This window comes from Cucumis sativus, chromosome 1 (assembly GCF_000004075.3).
Source record: "Cucumis sativus cultivar 9930 chromosome 1, Cucumber_9930_V3, whole genome shotgun sequence".
In the NCBI taxonomy this organism is placed as follows: domain Eukaryota; kingdom Viridiplantae; phylum Streptophyta; class Magnoliopsida; order Cucurbitales; family Cucurbitaceae; genus Cucumis; species Cucumis sativus.
The window spans coordinates 12,895,185-12,907,098 of NC_026655.2; the positions used below are offsets into that span (position 1 = coordinate 12,895,185).

The 11,914-nt window shown below is 43.3% G+C and overlaps 1 long non-coding RNA gene across 1 annotated transcript; it reads left to right on the forward strand.

Annotated features, from left to right (window-relative positions):
- The first annotated feature begins 3,977 nt into the window (after nt 1–3,977).
- LOC116405176 lies at nt 3,978–5,164 on the forward strand. The gene is made up of 4 exons (XR_004218313.1): nt 3,978–4,122; nt 4,615–4,679; nt 4,772–4,844; nt 5,026–5,164. It is a non-coding gene; the product is annotated as an uncharacterized LOC116405176 (long non-coding RNA).
- The last annotated feature ends 6,750 nt before the right edge of the window (nt 5,165–11,914 follow it).

The window sequence follows — 11,914 nt, forward strand, 5'->3', positions numbered from 1 at the left end:
TGGCCTTTTAGGGCTTTTAGGACTTTTAGGGCTTTTACGGCGCTTAGGGCTTTTAGGTTTTAGGGCTTAGGGCTTTTAGGGCTTATAGCTTTTAGGGTTTAGGGTTTTTAGAGTTTTTAGGGCTTTTAGGGCGCTTAGGGCTTGGGTTTTATGGCTTGGGCTTTGGGTTTTAGGGCTTAGGGATTTTAGGGCTTATGGTTTTTAGGGCTTAGGGCTTAGGGCTTTTAGGGCTTAGGGGTTTTGGCTTACGGCTTAGGGCTTGGGATTTTAGGGCTTAGGGCTTGGGCTTTGGCCTTTTAGGGCTTTTAGGACTTTTAGGGCTTTTACGGCGCTTAGGGCTTTTAGGTTTTAGGGCTTAGGGCTTTTAGGGCTTACCGCTTAGGGCTTAGGGCTTTAGGCTTTTAAGGCGCTTGAGGGTTTTAGGCGCTTAGGGCTTTTAGGGCTTATAGCTTTTAGGGTTTAGGGTTTTTAGGGCTTTTAGGGCGCTTAGGGCTTAGGGCTTGGGCTTTTAGGGCGCTTAGGGCTTAGGGCTTGGGCTTTTATGGCTTGGGCTTTTAGGGCTTGGGCTTAGGGTTTTAGGGCTTGGGGATTTTAGGGCTTATGGCTTTAGTGTTTAGGGTTTAGGGTTTAGGGTTTAGGGTTTAGGGCGCTTAGGACTTTTAGGGATTTTAGGGCTCTTAGGGCTTTTAGGTTTTAAGGCTTAGGGCTTTTAGGGATTATGGCTTAGTGCTTTTAGGGCTTAGGGCTTTTAGGGCTTTTAGGGCTTAGGGATTTTAGGGCTTTTTGGGCTTATGGCTTAGGGCTTTTACGCTTTTAGGGCTTTTAGGGCTCTTAGGGCTTTTAGGTTTTAGGGCTTAAGGCTTTTAGGGCTTATGGCTTTAGGGTTTAGGGTTTAGGGCGCTTAGGGCTTTTAGGGATTTTAGGTTTTAGGGCTTAGGGCTTTTAGGAATTATGGCTTAGGGCTTAGCGCTTTTAGGGCTTAGGGCTTAGGGCTTAGGGCTTTAAGGGCTTTAAGGGTATTTAGGGATAAGGGATTTTAGGGCTTTTAGGGCTTTTAGGGCATTTAGGGCTTTTGGGGCTTTTGGGGCTTTTAGGGGTTAGGGCGTTTGGCTTAGGGCTTAGGGATTAGGGCTTGGGCTTTTAGGGCTCGCGCATTGGGCTTTTAGGACTTTTAGTGCTCTTAGGGCTTTTTGTGCGCTTAGGGCTTATGACTTTTAAGGCTTAGGGCTTTGGGCTTTTAGGGCTTTTAGGACTTTTAGGGCTTTTAGGGCGCTTATGGCTTTTAGCTTTTAGGGCTTAGGGCTTTTTGGGCTTTTTGGGCTTTTAGGGCTTAGGGCTTAGGCCTTAGGCTTTTAGGGCTTTTAGGGCTTGGGCTTTGGGCGTTTAGGGCTTTTAGGGCTTTTAGGACGCTTAGGGCTTTTAGGTTGTAGGGCTTAGGGCTTTTAGGGCTTATGGCTTTTAGGGCTTAGCGCTTAGGGCTTAGGGCTTTTACGACTTTTACGGCTTTTACGACTTTTACGGCTTTTAGGGCTTAGGCCTTAGGGCTTAGGGCTTAGGGCTTAGGGTTTAGGGTTTAGGGTTTAGGGCTGAGTTCTTGTGCTTTTATTGCTTAGGGCTTAGGGCTTGTAGGGCTTAGGGCTTATGGCTTAGGGCTTGGGCTTTTAGGGCTTGGGTTTTTAGGGCTTGGGCTTTTAGGACTTTTAGGGCTTTTACGGCGCTTAGGGCTTTTAGGTTTTAGGGCTTAGGGCTTAGGGCTTTTAAGGCTTATAGCTTTTAGGGTTTAGGGTTTTTAGGGTTTTTAGGGCTTTTAGGGCGCTTAGGGCTTGGGCTTTTATGGCTTGGGCTTTTATGGCTTGGGCTTTGGGTTTTAGGCCTTAGGGATTTTAGGGCTTATGGTTTTTAGGGCTTAGGGCTTAGGGCTTTTAGGGCTTAGGGGTTTTGGCTTACGGCTTAGGGCTTGGGATTTTAGGGCTTAGGGCTTGGGCTTTGGCCTTTTAGGGCTTTTAGGACTTTTAGGGCTTTTACGGCGCTTAGGGCTTTCAGGTTTTAGGGCTTAGGGCTTTAGGCTTTTAGGGCGCTTGAGGGTTTTAAGGCGCTTAGGGCTTTTAGGGCTTATAGCTTTTAGGGTTTAGGGTTTTAGGGCTTTTAGGGCGCTTAGGACTTTTAGGGATTTTAGGGCTCTTAGGGCTTTTAGGTTTTAAGGCTTATGGCTTTTAGGGATTATGGCTAAGTGCTTTTAGGGCTTAATGCTTTTAGGAGGACTTAGGGCTTTTAGGGCTTTTAGGGCTTAGGGCTTTTGGTGCTTTTGGGGCTTTTAGGGCTTAGGGCCTTTGGCTTAGTGCTTAGGGATTATGGCTTGGGCTTTTAGGGCTCGGGCTTTGGGCTCTTAGGGCTTTTAGGGCGCTTAGGGCTTTTAGGTCTTTTAGGGATTAGGGTTTGGGCTTTTAGGGCTTGTGCTTTGGGCTTTTGGGATTTTAAGGTTTAGGGCTTGTGCTTTTAGGGCTTGGCTTTGGGCTTTTAGGGCTTGGGCTTTGGGCTTTTAGGGCTTTTACAGCGTTTAGGGCGCTTAGGACTTAGGGCTTAGAGCTTTTAGGGTTGAGGGCTTAAGGCTTAGGGCTTTTAGGGCTTAGGGCTCATTGAGGAACTAGATTTATCTAATGAGTATAGGTAAAATGGTTTTTTATATTGGATTTGATCAATGCAATGAATTGTTTCATCATAAGACCGATCCCTAATTAAATTGATGATCCCCATCCTAACGAAATGAATTTGATTCATACATGTACACACACGAACTGAACATAGATACATTCACCGAATCGTTGATAAAGCAATTCTACTTGGCGAGGAAAAAATTTTCAATAACTTGTTGATCCCTATCCCCAAATTTTAAAATTTATCGTTCTTGAATTTCTTGGCTTAGTGTGAAATCGAAATATACCTAACCTAATCTTAACAATGAGTTAATCAATGAGTGAAAGTATGAGAAATGGAGTTTAATCCCGTTTATAGCATATGACAGACCAATCACTTCCCGAAGGGTACTAGCCTTCGTATTATTTAAATAAAAAAAGAATATTTTTTTTGAATATTTATTATTTTTGTTTATTTTAGACGTTTCTTCTAATCACTACTAATCAATTTTCATTTTATATTCTATAATAAGTAATATAACTATATATTCCAATTTGCAAATTTATGTATATTATTTAAATTAAATAAATAAATAAAAAGAAATTAAATAAATAAATAAATAATGCAATTGAATTTTAAATAAAAGAATTTCTTCCCCTACTTCTTCTCTAACGGTCTCTCTCTACTTTCTCGTCCTCTCCCTTCTCTTATCTTCTTCGTCTTCCTCAAAATCGCGATTCACGGCCATCTTCTTCTCCCGGTCCTAACAGCGCTGGATTTCTCAACTGTCGATCGGGTGACAATCATGCCTGCCTGCTTGACAAAGCCTTTTCGGTCTACCAATAAAGGAAAAACGATTGCTGGTGACACGATGTGCTCGACGCTCTTTTTCCTATTCCCTGCGCGTCGTGGTCTTTCCCTTGCTGGTTGGATGACTACTATGGACGAAGCGCACAATTACTTCCAGTCTCTGGTCGATAAGTACCCAAGGAAGGTAAATTCCAGCTAAGAAAGTCGAGAGCTCCTTAGTTGATCACAAATCCTTCCAAATTCTTTGTTCGTAGACTAATTTGAAATCCTTCCAATATGGATCCATGCTGTCTTTTATATCCATAAGATACCAATTAGATTGTGTTAATTATTGTTTATAAGAAAATAAGTTCAATAGAAAAAAATATATATAGCAGAAGAAGCGCATGAATAAGAAAGAAACAATAAGGAACAATAATTACTTCCTCCAGCCCTTCGCCAGCATATGGTTGAGGGAACAGCATCACCAAACTTATCCTCAAAAATCAGTTTTCCAGACTTGATATTCCATAGACGAAATTTGCAGTCTTCTCCACCTAAAACCAGAATATATTTGGTGCAAGCTCATGTTACCAGGAACTCCGAGATTTCTGAATATAAAGAAATTGAGCATGCACTGAAATGAACTACCAGATGTGACAAACGTCTCGGTGGGATCAACTCCAAGCTGTACACGAGGTATGAAAACATCTCCAATTTACAGCAAGTTAAAGAAAAAAAAAGAAGAGAAAAAAGCAGTTAAAAAAAACTGGGCATCTTGCTTCTTTCTTATTGAAAGTTTGGCCGTTTCTTTCAAGTCAAATTGACCACAAAATGCTCAAATGAGATTCTTCAATAGGAATATGTAAAAAAAATATATAATAAGAATTTTTGTGAAACGTGGGAGAGAAGCGGTAACATTATCCTTCAAAAAATTCAGGAGTAAATATTTATGTGAAAGGACATATTATTTGGCCATTTGACCTTATTTGTTATTGAATTATTTGGTTGGAAATGATAAACTACACATTATTGTTTGCTTCAGTTGTGATCTTGATTATGGGCTATTTGGTATTTTGCTTACAAACTGTATAGTTAATTATCTGTTAGCTTTTGTTTTCCTGTCACAGCTTTATGTTTATGTGGCTCATTGTAGCCGAAAGTTTTATTTATCAATCTTATTTTTCACAGCATAAATGAAACTGTGTTTGAAGAATCAGGTGCTGCTACATCATTCAAGGAAATTCGTCGTAGAGGTCCGTAAGTTTTTTCCTTTGGAGCTGTGATACTAACCTGTTTGAATAAAGGAATCTGACTTGGTCTTTTCCTCTTTAACATTATGGATTAGGTCTTTCTCTTTACCAGATTTCGTAGCTGAACTTTAAGAAGCAATCAAACCGGTGTTAACTTCTTATATAAAGGTTAGTGCTAACTGCTAAGCTTATTTCTAAGATGAAAGATGCTTTTATCCCTCCCCAAAGAATATCATTATTATTTATGTTGTATTTCTGCTAACTAATTCTTGCATAGCATCTGGTTTGATAAATAAAGTAAAGTTTCTGACATGAGGTTTTCAAGTTGGAATATATATTTATGTTTTAGGTAGATTCCCAAACTTTGAAGAAACGCTGCAGTACTGAGGTAATTGAACGTTGTAAGGCAGAGCATTGGGCTTACCGGAGCCAAGGTATCTTCTTCGATAACAAGTAAGGATAGTCCTGATACTACCTTTCTTTTGTTATTGAAATTTATTGTTCCTTTTGTTGGTGGTGTGCACCTATATTGATTTGTACTTCTGTTAATTAATTATAGTCATTCTCTCTTGTCTGAGTAATTATTGTCAACCATTTTGTTAACAAAGGCTTCCCATGGAAATTCAGTTTGTTGTGCTGCATGTCCACGATGATTTTCGTGATTTTAGTTTTAGATGCATAAAAAGGGCCTTTGCATCACGACATGAATGACTACTTTTTAATATGAACGTACAATACCCCAAATGAATGCTGAAGTAAGTTTATTGATGTATGTAATTTACAACAATCTTTTTGAACTTTTTGGTAGGTTATGAATTACGAACTTGTATTGAATATTTGTTAGGTCGTTTTAATAATTCAAGTGATGCTTAGAAAATGCAACCGAGCTTAAACAATTCTGCACATTTTTCTAAAATTTTTAGTTTAACCTCTTTAATAAAATTCGAAGGAAATTCTTGTTTTCTTTTTGTAGGAATAAAGGAAAATGAAATATAACCAAACTTGGGATCTTTGCAAGCAAGCTTCCATGAAGAAACTAGGTTACAAGGGGAGGTCTTCTGTTCTCCTTTTTTTTTCTTTCCATCCGTAGAATCTTGCTTAAAATGCTTTGAGGACAATGCAAATTTTTAAGTGGGGGGGGGTTGTAGCCTTGCACATTCCATGTCCTTTGGGAAATTTTCATTTTGCAAATTTTGCTAAAAATGTCAAAATTTAGAAACTTTTGCAATGCTCTATGCTTAGAATAAGTACCATGTCTACTTCGCTTTTTAGCATAAAAAAGCATATATGCCTAACCCATGAGAACAGAGCTCGGATTTGTGATTGTATTTGTTATTTGAATATGTTACATATGTTGAAAATGCATATATTGATAGCTTAGAAATGAGTAGAACACTTGGTTCATTTTCTGAATATTGTGAATTATGTACATAATAATATGTGCGGTTGCCTTTTTTATCTCAATTTTAATCCCCTTTTTTGCCATCTCTACTGCCTTTTTTATATTAATTTTAAATCCCTCTTTTGGCCATACACATTTGTATAAGATTGTTTGAAAGCAAAATATGATTGTTAGGTCAAGTAGAAAGCAAAGTCGGCAAGTTCTTAGAGTTCTTCACCCAACATAACAGCCGATAAAAACAAAACAATACGACCAAGCTGCTTAGAGTTGCAAAACCGACCCCCGCCTAGTGGGTCACTAGAGTTCTTCACCCAGCATGGCAGCCGGTAGAGAGGGAGAGAGAAAAAAAAGAGGGAGCCAAGCCAGCCGCTTAGGTCAAGTAAAATGCGCGCCGAGATCCCCCGGTTTCAGAATTTTCGTGGGGATCCTCTCCGCTTTTCTTGCCTAAGCAAAACCCCCCCGCCTAGTAGGTTCTTAGAGTTCTTCACCCATCATGGCAGCCGGTAGAGAGGGAGAGAAAAAAAAGAGGGAGCCAAGCCAGCCGCTTAGGTCAAGTAAAATGCGCGCCGAGATCCCCCGGTTTCAGAATTTTCGTGGGGATCCTCTCCGCTTTTCTTGCCTAAGCAAAACCCGACCCGCCTAGTAGGTCTTAGAGTTCTTCACCCAGCATGGCAGCCGGTAGAGAGGGTGAGAGAAAAAAAGAGGGAGCCAAGCAGCCGCTTAGGTCAAGTAAAATGCGCGCCGAGATCCCCCGGTTTCAGAATTTTCGTGGGGATCCTCTCCGCTTTTCTTGCCTAAGCAAAACCCGACCGCCTAGTAGGTCCTTAGAGTTTTTCACCCAGCATGGCAGCCGGTAGAGAGGGAGAGAGAAAAAAAAGAGGGAGCCAAGCCAGCCGCTTAGGTCAAGTAAAATGCGCGCCGAGATCCCCCGGTTTCAGAATTTTCGTGGGATCCTCTCCGCTTTTCTTGCCTAAGAAAACCCGACCGCCTAGTAGGTTCTTAGAGTTTTCACCCATCATGGCAGCCGGTAGAGAGGGAGAGAAAAAAAGAGGGAGCCAAGCCAGCCGCTTAGGTCAAGTAAAATGCGCCGAGATCCCCGGTTTCAGAATTTTCGTGGGGATCCTCTCCGCTTTTCTTGCCTAAGCAAAACCCCCCCGCCTAGTAGGTCCTTAGAGTTTTTCACCCAACATGGCAGCCGGTAGAGAGGGAGAGAGAAAAAAAAGAGGGAGCCAAGCCAGCCGCTTAGGTCAAGTAAAATGCGCGCCGAGATCCCCGGTTTCAGAATTTTCGTGGGGATCCTCTCCGCTTTTCTTGCCTAAGCAAAACCCGACCCGCCTAGTAGGTCCTTAGAGTTTTCACCCATCATGGCAGCCGGTAGAGAGGGAGAGAAAAAAAAGAGGGAGCCAAGCCAGCCGCTTAGGTGAAGTAAAATGCGCCCGAGATCCCCCGGTTTCAGAATTTTCGTGGGGATCCTCTCCGCTTTTCTTGCCTAAGCAAACCCGACCGCCTAGTAGGTCCTTAGAGTTTTTCACCCAGCATGGCAGCCGGTAGAGAGGAGAGAGAAAAAAAAGAGGGAACCAAGCCAGCCGCTTAGGTCAAGTAAAATGCGCGCCGAGATCCCCCGGTTTCAGAATTTTCGTGGGGATCCTCTCCGCTTTTCTTGCCTAAGCAAAACCCGACCCGCCTAGTAGGTCCTTAGAGTTTTTCACCCAGCATGGCAGCCGGTAGAGAGGGGAGAGAAAAAAAAGAGGGAGCCAAGCCAGCCGCTTAGGTCAAGTAAAATGCGCGCCGAGATCCCCGGTTTCAGAATTTTCGTGGGGATCCTCTCCGCTTTTCTTGCCTAAGCAAAACCCGACCCGCCTAGTAGGTCCTTAGAGTTTTCACCCATCATGGCAGCCGGTAGAGAGGGAGAGAAAAAAAAGAGGGAGCCAAGCCAGCCGCTTAGGTCAAGTAAAATGCGCGCCGAGATCCCCCGGTTTCAGAATTTTCGTGGGGATCCTCTCCGCTTTTCTTGCCTAAGCAAAACCCGACCCGCCTAGTAGGTCCTTAGAGTTTTTCACCCAGCATGGCAGCCGGTAGAGAGGGAGAGAGAAAAAAAAGAGGGAGCCAAGCCAGCCGCTTAGGTCAAGTAAAATGCGCGCCGAGATCCCCCGGTTTCAGAATTTTCGTGGGGATCCTCTCCGCTTTTCTTGCCTAAGCAAAACCCGACCCGCCTAGTAGGTCTTAGAGTTTTCACCCATCATGGCAGCCGGTAGAGAGGGAGAGAAAAAAAAAGAGGGAGCAAGCCAGCCGCTTAGGTCAAGTAAAATGCGCGCCGAGATCCCCGGTTTCAGAATTTTCGTGGGGATCCTCTCCGCTTTTCTTGCCTAAGCAAAACCCGACCCGCCTAGTAGGTCCTTAGAGTTTTTCACCCAGCATGGCAGCCGGTAGAGAGGGAGAGAGAAAAAAAAGAGGGAACCAAGCCAGCCGCTTAGGTCAAGTAAAATGCGCGCCGAGATCCCCGGTTTCAGAATTTTCGTGGGGATCTCTCCGCTTTTCTTGCCTAAGCAAAACCCGACCCGCCTAGTAGGTCCTTAGAGTTTTCACCCAGCATGGCAGCCGGTAGAGAGGGAGAGAGAAAAAAAAGAGGGAACCAAGCCAGCCGCTTAGGTCAAGTAAAATGCGCGCCGAGATCCCCGGTTTCAGAATTTTCGTGGGGATCCTCTCCGCTTTTCTTGCCTAAGCAAAACCCGACCCGCCTAGTAGGTCCTTAGAGTTTTTCACCCAGCATGGCAGCCGGTAGAGAGGGAGAGAGAAAAAAAAGAGGGAGCCAAGCCAGCCGCTTAGGTCAAGTAAAATGCGCGCCGAGATCCCCTCGGTTTCAGATTTTCGTGGGGATCCTCTCCGCTTTTCTTGCCTAAGCAAAACCCGACCCGCCTAGTAGGTCTTAGAGTTTTCACCCATCATGGCAGCCGGTAGAGAGGGAGAGAGAAAAAAAAGAGGGAGCCAAGCCAGCCGCTTAGGTCAAGTAAAATGCGCGCCGAGATCCCCCGGTTTCAGAATTTTCGTGGGGATCCTCTCCGCTTTTCTTGCCTAAGCAAAACCCGACCCGCCTAGTAGGTCCTTAGAGTTTTTCACCCAGCATGGCAGCCGGTAGAGAGGGAGAGAGAAAAAAAGAGGGAGCCAAGCCAGCCGCTTAGGTCAAGTAAAATGCGCGCCGAGATCCCCCGGTTTCAGAATTTTCGTGGGGATCCTCTCCGCTTTTCTTGCCTAAGCAAAACCCGACCCCGCCTAGTAGGTTCTTAGAGTTCTTCACCCATCATGGCAGCCGGTAGAGAGGGAGAGAGAAAAAAAAGAGGGAGCCAAGCCAGCCGCTTAGGTCAAGTAAAATGCGTGCCGAGATCCCCCGGTTTCAGAATTTTCGTGGGGATCCTCTCCGCTTTTCTTGCCTAAGCAAAACCCGACCCCGCCTAGTAGGTTCTTAGAGTTCTTCACCCATCATGGCAGCCGGTAGAGAGGGAGAGAAAAAAAAAAGAGGGAGCCAAGCCAGCCGCTTAGGTCAAGTAAAATGCGCGCCGAGATCCCCGGTTTCAGAATTTTCGTGGGGATCTCTCCGCTTTTCTTGCCTAAGCAAAACCCGACCCGCCTAGTAGGTTCTTAGAGTTCTTCACTCAGCATGGCAGCCTGTAGAGAGGGAGAGAGAAAAAAAAGAGGGAGCCAAGCCAGCCGCTTAGGTCAAGTAAAATGCGTGCCGAGATCCCCCGGTTTCAGAGTTTTCGTGGGGATCCTCTCCGCTTTTCTTGCCTAAGCAAAACCCGACCCGCCTAGTAGGTCCTTTTAGTTCTTCACCTAGCACGGCAGCCGGTAGAGAGGGAGGGAGAAAAAAAAGAGGGAGTCAAGCCAGCTGCTTAGGTAAAGTAAAATGCGCGTTGAGATTGCCTGGTATCAGAGCTTGCATGGGCAACCTCTCCGCTTTTGATGGAATTTGATGAAATGCTTATGTCGAAAGTAGGTATTTCTCTACAGAGTCCTAATGGTCATAGAAATTTATTATGTTTTGTATTTATTTTACTTTGTTGTCAAGAATCAACTTCTTTTCTGATTTGTATGTTTATGTATATGTTGCATCTCTGTCTTGTTATCATGTTGTATTTCATTGTACTCAATAGTCTGATTTGCATTTTTTATTTGTGTTAATAAGTGTTCGTGTAATTGCAATTTTGTTCTTGAAGATATTTTGCTTGAATCAAGTTAGTTCTCTCTATAAGGATCATTTTCTTGTAAGGTTATAACTTCTTGTCCAATTTTTCCAACTCACATTTCAACTTGTAACAGGTGAATCTCTTCCAAATAAGAGCTTAAAAAGAAAAAACAATTGGAACCTTTAACCATAAAATCAAGGTACTGCATCTTATTTGCAATGAATTGCTATAATTTTGTAGAGACTCCACAAATAAAATACTAAATTACCCAAACAGTTGGCAAACAGAGACAACACTCTGTAGATCTTTATTTATATATAAATGCCAAAGATACAGTAGAAGGAAATATAGAAGAAAGCAATAAAGATGATAATATCATGTCAAACCTCCCCAGGAAAAGATAGTAGTCCTTCCTAGACCTAGCAGCCTCTACAGACCAAATGAAGACAAAAAGTTAACCTAGCCCCCAATCCCGATAAGGCCTTATTTATAGCTCTTTTCTCATTCTTCCCCGTGGGCCCCACTCTCATGTTCTTTTCCTAATATTCTCCCCTTTTCTGCTGCGTGAGCTTTTACGTTTTTACCCCTCCTTTTGTATGTATGGATAATAGGGGGCCTTACAATACCCCTCGGTTCCAGGTTCACCTTGTCCTCAAGGTGAAAGTCAGGGAATTGTTGGTTCATTTGGAAAACAGATTCCCAAGTTGTTTCACTGTCCGACAGCCCTTTCCACTTAAGTAACCATTCATTTCCTCCCAATTCCCGATTCCAACGGACTCCCAACACTGTTTCCGGCCATAATTGTAACTCAAACTCTTCCGTTAGCCTAGGTTGCTGGTGTTGAACAGCTTGTTGACTACCCAGTTTCAGTTTTAACTGAGAAATATGGAACACATTGTGGATACTGGCTTCCGGCGGTAACATCAATCTGTACGCAACTGCTCCTATTTCTTCAGTAATTTTGTAGGGTCCGTAATATTTAGGTGCTAACTTTTCACACTTCTTCCGAGCCAAGGAGCGTTGCCGGTAAGGTCTCAATTTCAAGTAGACTTCATCTCCTACCTTAAATTTTAACTCTCTTCTATTTCGATCAGCCATTTTCTTCATCCTGTTCTAGGCTACACACAGGTGTTCTTTTAAGGCATTGATGGCTAAGTCACGTTCCTTCAGCAGCGTGTCAACCTCATTATTAGGAGTTTTCTTGTAACCATAGGATAACAGGGGAGGAGGCGGTCTGCGGTATACCGTCTGGAAAGGGGTCATTTTGGTGGATGCATGGAAGGTGGTATTATACCACAATTCTGCCCATGGAATCAGTCTATCCCATTTTTTTGGTTGTTCATTACAGAAGCATCGCAGATAAGTTTCGAGACATCTATTTACCCTTTCTGTCTGCCCATCAATTTGTGGGTGAAACACGGTACTCCTCTTTAGAATAGTTCCCATGGTTGCAAACAGTTCCTTCCAAAAATTACTAAGAAAGATTTTATCCCGATCTGTGATAATCGACTTAGGAATGCCGTGCTTGCTTACTATTCTGTCGATGAATATGGAAGCAACTTGCTTGGCTGAAAACGGATGTCTCAATGATATAAAGTAAGAATACTTACTCAGCCGATCAACTACCACCATGATCACATTAACCCTCCAGCTAG